The following is an 11,594-nucleotide window of genomic DNA, read 5'->3' on the forward strand; positions in this document are numbered from 1 at the left end:
GAAGAGAAAATAGAATATATTCTATTTTCTCTTTTCTCCACTATTCCTTTCTTCTTCTCCTCTTTTTTTTCTTCTTTTCTTCTTCTTCTTCTTCTTCTTCTTCTTCTTCTTCTTCTTCTTCTTCTTCTTCTTCTTCTTCTTCTTCTTCTTCTTAGCCGGAAGTAGAGAGAGGTTTCCTAGTGTCAAAGTATTGAAGAAATCCATGCCTTCATCATTAGCCGGAAGTAACCAGGGCATGTTGGTACGAAGTTCTGCAAAGTTTTTCTGGAATGGAGTCCGGATAGAATAATCCGCCTTTTGGTATGAATTCAGCAAAGGCCTTCCAAATAGCGATATTCGGAAGGCTCTTGCTGAACTTTGTACCAAAAAGCGAATTATCCTATCTGGGACTCCGTTCCAGAACAACTTTGAAGAGCTTCGTACCATCATGCACATGTTACTTTCGCCTAATGATGAAGACATGGTTTTGTTGAATCCCTTGACACTAGGCAACCTCCCGACCCCTCGGCGATCCTATTGAGCATGAGAGGAATAAGAGGATGAAAAAAGAAGAGGAAGAAGAAAAATAAGAGGAGAAGAAAGAATAGAGGAGAAGATCTCCTCTATTCTTTCTTCTCCTCTTATTTTTCTTCTTCCTCCTCTTTTTTTTATCGGGAACGAGGGTCGTCGAGGGACATAGATGTAGTGTCGTCGTTGTCGATATATACCCCTCCCGATAGCTTACTATGATTAGCTAGCTAGTTCTACGTTTGCCACTAATATATCCATCTGTCATGTTTGAATAATAATTGCCATGTTGTAAATATTTGTAGAAACTATGGACACCGCCCGAGACGAAGCAAAAGAAGCGTTGTTGAGGGACATAATCGTAGAAGGAAGTGATGCCGTCTCGTTGTTTCTCAATGACACCGATGGTCTGGAAGGAGAGGGTGAAGAAGCTGGCTCCGGTGACCTAATGTCGGTGCAAGAAGAAGAACATGAGGACGGCTCCAGTGACCCAATGCCGGTGCAAGAAGGAGACCGTGATGACGGCTCCGATGACCGAACCGAGTCCGGCCAGGTATATATATTAGTTAAGCCTGTGCTGACTAGCTAATTGATGCATTCATTGTTTTGGTATGTACACATATTAATTAAGTCTTTGTTCTTTTTTCTAGCCCTCCGGATCGAGCACAACTGAGGTAAAGAGACGAGGCCTGAAGAAAAAGTTGAGCTCGGATGAAAGGTTTGAGATCATAGCAATCGCGCCCGACGGCCAACCGATTGAACCCATCCGAACAAAGAACGCATTTGTTGCTCAGTGCGGGGTTCTGGTTAGGGACAAGATCCCGATCAGCATCCAGCAATGGTTAAAGCCGGCTACAGAAGACCCTGAGGTGTCTTACGTCAATGATATGCAGAAAAATGATCTTTAGACTGAGCTGAAGTCAAATTTCACCCTACCGCCAGAGGATGATCCGGAGAAGCCAGTTAAAGAGCAATTAATCAAGTCTTTTGCTCTTAAGAGGATGGCAGACCTATTCAGGAGGTGGAAGAAAGAGCTGAATAGGTTTGTCGATAAAAAAGAGACACCAGAATTCAAGGGCAGATATGAGAAGATCAGAGATCACTGGCCCGCATTTATGGCCAACAAGACATCAGAAAGGAGTAAGAAGATGTCGGCGACAAATAAGATAAATGCTGCGAAGAAGAAGCTTCACCATCGCACGGGGTCAGGTGGCTACCTCGTAGCCCGGCCTAAGTGGGCCAAGCTTGAGAATGATCTGGTTGAAAAAGGGATCGAACCAGAGACAATGAACTGGCCAGACCGTTGCCGGACTTGGTTCTTCGGGGCTGACGGAACCTTGGACCCTATAACAGGGAAGTGCATTTGGACGGACGAGCAACTTGACATACCCTTGAAGAAGCTTCGGTACTATATCGCTGCAGCGCAGAAAGGGACGTTCCTTCCAGACAGAGAGAACGACGAGCTCATAAAGGCCCTCGGAAATCCTGAGCACTCTGGAAGGACACGAGGCACGCCAGGCTCCATGTCGTGGAAGGCTGGGTTTCCGGACGCAGGCGGTTACAAAAGCCACGAGAGGAGGAAAAAATTACAGCAGACCGGACTGCAGGCGCTGCACGCAAGGGTACAAGCGATAGTGGAACGAGAAGCAAATCGCAGGGAACGACTTGCCGAAGCTTCCTCTGAAGCTACCCTACCATCTCAGCGGAGAAGCAACATGGCTTCCACCGAGCTGCTTCAACCGGAACTTGTCTTGACGGCTCCTGCCAGCTATCCTGTGGATGCTATCACGGAGGCTCAAAATTGCCACCTTATGACGCAATGGATTAATATGAAGGTTAAGGCGGTTGTTGGCTCTGTTTTTCCTAATGAACCCGACGCAACTTTTCACTGCCGGCCGATTCCAGAAGGATATGCTAAGGTGATGGTGGATGAAATAACGGAGGGATTTGAGGACCTCCCGCTTGACCACCCTACCGGAGAAGGGGAGACTCGGCTGGGTTCTTCTCTGAAGACTCCATGCCTATGGCGGAAGGAGCTCATCAACCTTCCGAACTAGACGCCTCCGCCTCCTCCTCCTCCTCCGGCGAGTCAGGGCACTCCGCATCCTCCACCGCCTCCTCCTCCGGTGAGTGACGATCAGGGCCCTCGGCCGGCTCCTTCTTCGGCGCGTGGCGGCACTCCGCCTCCTTCTCCGCCTGTGCCGGCACGCCCGAGCAGCCAGCCTCCTCCTTCTCCGCCTCGTCAGCAAGGGCGGAAGAGACCGGCCGCCGCTCCGGCAGCTGCTCCGGCGCGTCGTAGTCCTTCTGCTCCGCCTCGTAAGAAAGTAAAGAAGACAGCCGCTCTGTCTGTTCGGCCGGCGTCTAGCAGTACAACCAAAGGCGGGAGGACATACAGATTCGGTCCTTCTCTGAAGAGTCCACATAAGTTACCATACGAGAGGACCCCGGAGGAGAACGCGAAGATCGCGCGAACCGAAGTGGACGACTGGTTTCAAGGGTTGAAAGCAAAGAGACATCCACCTCTGGAGGAGAAGGTAGATCCGGTGAAAGTGAAGCGCACTCTGGCTGCCCTGGCAAAACCACCCATGTCTCCGCTGAAAGGCAACTATGAGCGCATTATTGCAAAGACATGGGCCGAAGCGGAGCGGTCGGGAAGTACAGTCAGTGATCAAAGGCTGAAAGAACGACGAGCAGCTGAGAAACAAATTGCCCAGCTCGGCGAACAAGCGAAGCAATCGTGCCCCCCGCTCAAGGTGCCTAGCGACATCGTCGATCCGAGGATGGTGCCCGGTTATTGCAATGTTGACGATTACCTGCCCGACGATGTACATTATGATCCCATGGAGGTGCAGATACACTGATACGAGTACGGGAATCCTCTCGTCAAAGATGAAAAATCTTTAACAATGATGATGCGAAGATTGCATGATTGGTACTTAAAAATCTGCAGAGAGTCTGGGGGGAGGAGTACTTTGTATGCGAGAATTAAACCGGAGCATGACCTCGTTGGAATTGAACTGTTGCCTATTCCATTTGAGGAGTTCTATCAGTTTTTCAATCAATTGGCCCTTGATAAAACAACGGTCACCTGCTACAGTCTATAAGTACTACTACTTCTGTCATTAAGTCTCTCTATATAGCTCATCTCTTTCATTGCATGTATTTATAATTATCCTCACTATATTATGCAGATTGAAGATCGCCGAATTGAAGAAAAGACAAATCGGTGATATTGGGTTCGTTAACACATATCTCATAGATGCAACTGAGGTTGAACATCGTCCCAAAGATACCGAGGCCAACTTGCTACGATCATTCAAAATAAATGAAAACAAGGATATAATACTCTTTCCTTACAACTTCAAGTGAGTGTTACTGTCTTGTGCATATTCGGTTTCCCTTATATATTAGTCCAGGTTATAGTAATGTAATTGATAAGTTATGCATGCGTGCGCAGGTACCACTATATTCTCCTAGAGATTAGGCTTGAGCAGGGAGTAGTAACTGTCTTGGACTCTAAACGAAAAGATCCCCAGGAGTATGCGGACATGACTGAAATCCTCAAGAAGTAAGTTAAATCGATCATTATCCACCATATCAGCAACTTTGTTCATTTCCTAATATCAAGTAATTGTTTTCTTTGTCCGGCAGGGTTTGGAGAAAATTCACCAGAAAAGTTCTGGGACTGCCGAAGGAGTTGGAATTTGGACACCCGAAAGTAAGTACTATAGTAGTATGTTCCGCGCATCTCCTAGTGATTCAAGCGCTAGTTTCATCAATACCATTTAGCATTTTTGCTTATCCGTTTGATTGACCTCTATTTCTTGTAAAGTGGTTGTGGCAGGAACAAGGGAATGATTTCTGTGGATACTACGTCTGCGAGTCCATCCGCCACACGACCTGTGAGCGGGGCGGGTACTCTGACGAACAATATGAAGTGCGTAAATAACAATATTCACAATTTTATTTTATTACCGTCATTTGTGTTGAGTTTCATTCATATATATATATATATATATATATATATATATATATATATATATATTGACCCCCTTCTTCAAATTAGATGTTTCGGAAGCGAGATGAACTCCTAGCACCAGCTCGCATGCGAGCAATTCAAGAGGAATTGGCAGCATTCTTTCTTGACCACGTGATCGCTGAAGACGGAGAATACTATGTGGACCATGCGCCCGTATGATTATATATGTAAGAGATAATTATTGTATATATGTAGCCGGTAGTGTCGGATAGATATACGAGAACTTATTGTTCGATCAATCTCTCGGAGAAGGAGAGGTGGTCGATATCACTTCTCTCTGTATGCATATATGTTCATGCATGACGATCTTCTGTTTCCTTCGTTTGCTTACTAGCTAGCTAGCGTGTCTAGTCCTCTCTATACGTATGTATAGTACATAGCGTCGACCAAGCACGGACATAAGAGAGGACACTTCTCTCTATTAATTATAGCTAGCTAACACAATATATGAAACACCTAAATTAACCCCCCAAAACCCCCAACCCCCCCCCCCCCTTCAAAAAAAAAACAAAAACCCCAGCCACAGAAATGCTGACGCGTGGAGGCCTATTGGTCCCGGTTGGTGGAACCAACCGGGACCAAAGGCCCTCCTGCCTGGGCTCAGCGCGCAGGCCACGTGGAGGCCTATCTGTCCCGGTTCTGGTTAGAACCGGGACTAAAGGGTCAGGACATTAATAACGACCCTTTAGTCCCGGTTCTGGAATCGGGACAAAAGGCCCTTATGAACCGGGACAATAGGCCCGTTTTCTACTAGTGGGCCATGTTCTCTTCCAGTAAAGTCTTGTATCAATCGGCGTGTACGTCTAGTATTATTGAGTGACTATTTACTAAGAGGGTGCTTGGATACGTTTTAGTCTCATGACTAAAAGTAGTGAAACTAAAACTTGCTTGCCTCATCCATGCTTGGATCCAAATACTCCCTCCGTCACGGTTTAGAAGGCGCGCTTGGAAATTCTCTGGGACCTAGGTGGTTATCTATTGGTTGTGAGATGGGCTAAAAAAATAGCATTCACACTACGCATGCATATAGAAATAGTATATAAGAGTACTAATTAGCTACTAGAAATAAATGCAATGCGCCCTAAACCTTGTCTATTATGAAAACGCACGTAAATTTAACTATGCCTTCTAAACTGTGATGGAGGAAGTACTAAAGAACTAAAATCAAGTTAATGAGCATTTATTATCCTCCAAACCCTCCAATCCAGAACTAGTATATGTTAAAAGAGAGGAGTTAAATGAGGGGAGAGAACACTAACCCACATTTTAATAGGGGTACACTTGACTAAATTTTTTTAGTCTCAAGACTAGTTTTAGCCCCTCTTTAGTCAGGGGTGCTTGGAACTTTAGCCTTTTAAAGAGACTATTTTTAGTCAGACTAAAATAAGTCCCTTGGATCCAAGCACCCTCTAATACATAAACTATTTTGAATTTGCTAATTCTTATCTAGATGGGAACTAACTAAGTCTCATTTAACTGCTACATCATTTGATTAATAAAAAATATTAAATGCGCATGAATCTTCATGTAAAACCAAATTGTATAGATGTTGAATGAGACGGTTAAATCTCATCTAAATGAAAGCTAGCAACATCCTTAATATTTCTCATATTTCTCTGCATGCCTACGAAACATAGGCAGGCGGCCGGGTAAAAGTAGCTAGTAGCATGTTATAATTAGAGTGACGTGTATCCTATATCCTCGAACTATTTCAGAGATGTCATGTACGGACTTAAACTATGAAATCGTCATCCAAGTCCTTAGATTGCAATATGTGTGTCATCCAGGCCTTCAAACTATTTCAGAGGTGTCACACATACACACTTATTGCATTTCAGGGACCTTCGAGGACCTGTGTGATAGTTTTAATAGTTTGAGGACTTACATGACACCTCTGAAATACTTCAAGAACCTAAGATGCACTTCACCCTCCAAATTAGGTAGTACACCGATTGCACAACTTGTTGGTCAAATTTCAGAAGTTTAGGCAGAACTCAAGCACGCGAATAATCACAACGGGAACAGTTCTACTATATATTCTAGTCAAGTTTGGAAGCTGTATTATTTAGACCACACGCTAGTCGTTCACAGGGACCGCCGATTCCTTTCATAACAAACTAAACCTGAAGCGTGGAATCCTGAGGTTGACGCTGGGTTGGGGTTGCACCAAGCGTGGAATCCCTGGTAGCAGGCTTGTGGTTGGGGGACTGCACCAAGACGTCGCTCTGGAGATATTGATCTCACTAGGCCCGTCATCTTCTTCTGTATGCACATGGGACGGGTCAAGGTTTCCGGCCCGTCTCTATCCAATGCAAAATCCAGCCGTGTTTCTTCTGGATGCTACTGCGCGTTTGTTGCTGGAATTCCATGGCATGGCCTCAGAAATCTTGGCCTGATTGATGGCCCCAGGCGTGCAAGGGTGTCATCCTGCTCAAAGATATTGCGGTGGAATTTTGACGTGCATGCATCGATCACGATCCGTCGCGTTCCAGATCCAGCCGATCGAGCATTAACTAACAGCAGGCTTCTTGTGGAATAAGCACAGATCACGAGCACCGCAATATAGTACTGTATTTGGTTTCGTAAGAATTGGCCTTGTCCGGAAATACATGCATGCATGATGGACGCCTTTTCGAACCTAATTGATCCAGCTTTTTTTAAAGAAACTTTTACAACATATTGTATGGTTTCCTTTTACCACGTAGTTGTTGGGGTCCCTGATGTAGGAAAGCATGGCTTCTTCTGTTTTTTTTTTAAAAACGTTTGCTTTCATCCGGGTGATTTCTTCCCCCCGTAAACCGCTCTCTCTGATCGACACGTGTCACACTGGCCCCACGCACCGCTGTCCACTCTCCTTATCCCTTCGCACAACCCACAGGCCACACAAACCACGCCTTTTCCTCTGCTTCATCCCCTACCTTTTTTCTCTCGCATCTGGATTTCGCCATTTCTTCGCTTCGGCAGCTCGTGCCTCGCCGTCACACACAACCAACTGCTACAGGGAGGGGGGAGTGCTGCGGTGAAGTCACCAATGCATCATGGGGGTACTGTGATGGAGCTGCGACACGCGGAGGAGAGGGCGGAGGAGGAGGCACCCGCACTACCGGAATCAAGAGCTATGCCGGCCGTCGGCATAGGCCCAAACCCCGTCGGGATAGGCCTATGCCGACGGCGGCCGTAGGCATAGAGCCGTCGGCAACATATGCGTCGGCACATCCTGGATGAGCCGTCGGCAAAGAAAAGCCATCGGCGTAGCTGCCTATGCCGTCAGCTCTCCGTACGACCGTCGGCATAGCTTGATCGTCAGCTAACGGCGCCGTCGCTAAGTCCATCCAGTAAGTAGACGACATGTGGCGCTGATATGCCGACAGTTAAGCCGTCGGCATAGATTTAGGGATATGTCGATGGCGTAACCGTCGGCATATCAGAGCCACGTGTCCCCCTTTGGTTCGCCTCCTGGTAACCCACCTATGCCGACCGCAAAGCCGTAGGCATAGCTTGGAACATGTATGAAAAAAATGGCTGCCCGACAGCCAGTCAGCACGGTTAGCTGGCGAGCAGGGACAGCAACGCGCAAGTCGTGTGCGTCCAGAGGTCAGTCGTCATGCGGCTCCGACGAGCAGCGCTTCTTGCGGCTCCAATGAGCAGCGTGTTTTGCGGCTCCGGCGTCCAAGGTTTTCGGCGAGCAGCGCGTCCTGCGAGCAGAGCTCTGGCGACAGGCACCACGACTCCCTCGGCGATGCTGCTCGTCCACCTCGGACCTTGGTCGTTGTGGCCTAGGGTCCAGCGGGTCTCAGACCTCGCAGAGCTCGCTCGGCGCTCGGGCATCACGGCTCCCTCGATGCTGGAGGCGAACGGCCGGTGGGGCACCACGACTCCCACTGCGGTGGAGGCGAGCGGCCAAGGCGAACGGTCGGTGGGGCTCCACGGCTCCCTCGACGGTCGAGGCGTGCGGTAGGTGGGGGCAAGCGGCCATTGGGGCGCGATGGCGGTGGGGCCAGGCGGCGGCGGATCCGCAGGGACGAGCGGCGGCGCCGGCTTCGTCCGGTAGGGGCTCCAGCTAGAGACGAGCGAGAGAGACGAGCGAGAGAGGGACGAGAGAACTGTTGACACACGAACACGTCACGTGTACCCTCGACCTCGGGGGTGATGCACCACAGCTCACTCGAAGGAGACCCGACCGACAGCGCGATGCGCAAGACAGTCGACAGGCACTTTTGCAGACCCGAAAACCCCACACCCCCGGGAGGGACCCCGTCAGGGAGTGCGGCGGCTATGGGCTGCCCTAGGTCGATTCGCTCGCCCCTAGAGCCTCGGAATTCGCAGCTCTCAAACACGAAGAACAACGAAGAACGAGATAGAAAAACGATGGAGAGATAAAACGTAGATGAAAAAGTAGTATATTGATTTGTTCGATTGTGTGTTGTTCAATCGGCCGTCACCCCCAACATATATAAGAGGCGGCTGGACTTCCCGTACAAGTAAAGGATTCATCTAGGGTTTCCTTACAAGAAAAATTACATCAATTCACGTCCTAGAGTCCTAATTCTATTCCAACTCGGATTCAGTCTGAATCTGGCCCAAACTCTGTCTTCCTTCTTGCGCGGGCCGCCGGGCTTGCATATGATCTCCGATCGAGACGGCCCAAATATCAAACTTGTGCGCCTCGACGATACGAACAACTCTCATGTTGATCATTTTTTCAAATAAGGCCATCTTGAATACTTTTCGAGGTCATCTTTATCTTCCAGTCGAACTCGGTTTTGCAGTAGACTGGATTATCCGAGTCTCGTAGTGAATTTGTAGGCTATATAGTATCTCTGATGATGATGACTCCAAAATCAAAATTTACCGTCTTGATGATACGCACAACTTCTGTATTGAACACTTCTTCATCCAAGGTCATTTTGATAAACTTTCGAGCACATGTTCAATTTCACTCGGACTTGAGCTCATCCACTCGGATATTAGATACTTTCACTCGGATCGTCCGATTGGACTTTTTCACTCGGAAGACAATCTTTCACTCGGATGACTATATTTCCACTCGAATGACTATATTTCCACTCGGAAGGCACTATCTTATTTAATCGGCAAGTTTTCGTCCCGATGGTAATCTTTTCACTCGGAATATTTTCACCTGGACGACAATTTCACTCGGATGACTATATTTCCACTTGGATAATAATAAGTTCATCCGGTCAGCAAACTTCCACTCGACCGTACAATTTCACTCGACCGTAAACTTTCACTCGACCATAAACTTTCACTCGGATGATAAACTTTTCACTCGGATTTCCGACTGAAAACATAGCCCGATCTTGATTTGTCTCTCCAGGCCTCATATGATCTCGGATTGAGACGAATTATATATGAAAATCGATCGGCTCGACGAGACGAAACTTTTCCATGTTGAAGGTTTTTCGATTCAAGGCCGTATTGATGGCCGAATTACTCGCGCAACCTATTAGAAAAGTGTTTGGCACCTCGCGCCATATTTCCGTTGAGGTTCAGTCTGCAGTATATTGCCTCTAACTTTTGCATATGAACTCAGATTGAGATGATTTATATATCAAAATCGATTGCTTCAACGAGACAAAGACAATTACTTAAGAGTGCTCCTTCATCCGAGGTCATCTTGAAGACGTGATTGGCCAAAAACCACTCGCAACATTGAACTATGCCACTCGGAGTATAGTTTCGGTCCGTAAGATAAAGTCGAACGAATATAACCGAAACATCAAAGTGGTTCCACTCGGTGACGTGAATATTTTTATGCTGAAAACTCATTCACTCGAGACCATCTTCATTGCAATCTGTATCTTGCCAAAATCAGGTGTCAACACATGCCCCCCTGTTTTTCGGCAAAGCTTGCACGCCGAAAAACAATATGCATAGTGTTTGTTCTAAGGATGATATCAACACTCCATCGGCCATTTATTTTTCTCAGGGCGATAATTATGTATCGGCCATGTTTGTGCTAAGGGCGATAATCATATATCGGCCATTGCCCACTTAGGCTTCCTGCCACACACTCGGGTTGTACTTCTTCAAATATTTGCCATTGAGAGCTCGAGGTAACAATGCCCCTTGTATTGATTCCACCAAATATGAATTTTTGGGAACAACTCTTGTAATTCTAAAAGGACCTTCCCAACTTGGAGATCACTTCCCAAATTTTCTATCTCTTGAACCAATTGGCAGAATCACTTTCCAAACGAGATCACCAACTTGAAAATTCTTCAACTTGACTTTCTTATTGTAAGCCCTTGCCACCCTCAACTTATCTCTCTCTATGGCATTCAAAGCAACCAAACGTTTATCAGCAACCTCACCAATATTATCCATCATCAAGTTATAGAAGTCTATTGCCGATAAATCATTTTCTTTGGCTATTCTCAAAGCATTCAAATTTACTTCCACCGGTAAAACAACCTCCTGACCATATACTAGCTCATATGGAGTCACTTTCGTAGCACCATGCCTTGAGATTCTATGTGTCCATAATGCCTCAGACAACAAGTCATGCCATCTCCTTGGATTATCCTCAATCTTCTTCTTGATGAGCTTGATTAAAATTTTATTGCTAGACTCAGCTTGTCCATTAGCTTGGGCATAATATGGAGAGGAATTGAGAAACTTTATGTTATAAGATTCGGCAAACTCTCTGACTTGGTGTGACATGAAAGATGAACCTTGATCTGTAGTTAACGTTTGAGGAATACCGAATCTATGAATAATGTGCTCGGTTATGAATTGAATTACCTCCGTATGCGTCATGTTCTTGAGAGGTACTGCTTCAGACCATTTAGTGAAATAATCGGTTGCCACCAATACGAACCGATGCCCTTTTGAGGAAGACGGATGGATTTGTCCAATGAAATCTAAACCCCAACCTCTGAAAGGCCACGGTTTGATAATAGGATGTAACATAGCAGCAGGAGCCAATTGAATATCACCAAACTTTTGACAAGCTTCACACCCCTTATAATATCTGAAGCAATCATTAATCATAGTCGGCCAATAAAACCCAGCACGTCGCAATAAC

This window comes from Triticum aestivum, chromosome 3A (genome assembly GCF_018294505.1).
Source record: "Triticum aestivum cultivar Chinese Spring chromosome 3A, IWGSC CS RefSeq v2.1, whole genome shotgun sequence".
Lineage (NCBI taxonomy): Eukaryota > Viridiplantae > Streptophyta > Magnoliopsida > Poales > Poaceae > Triticum > Triticum aestivum.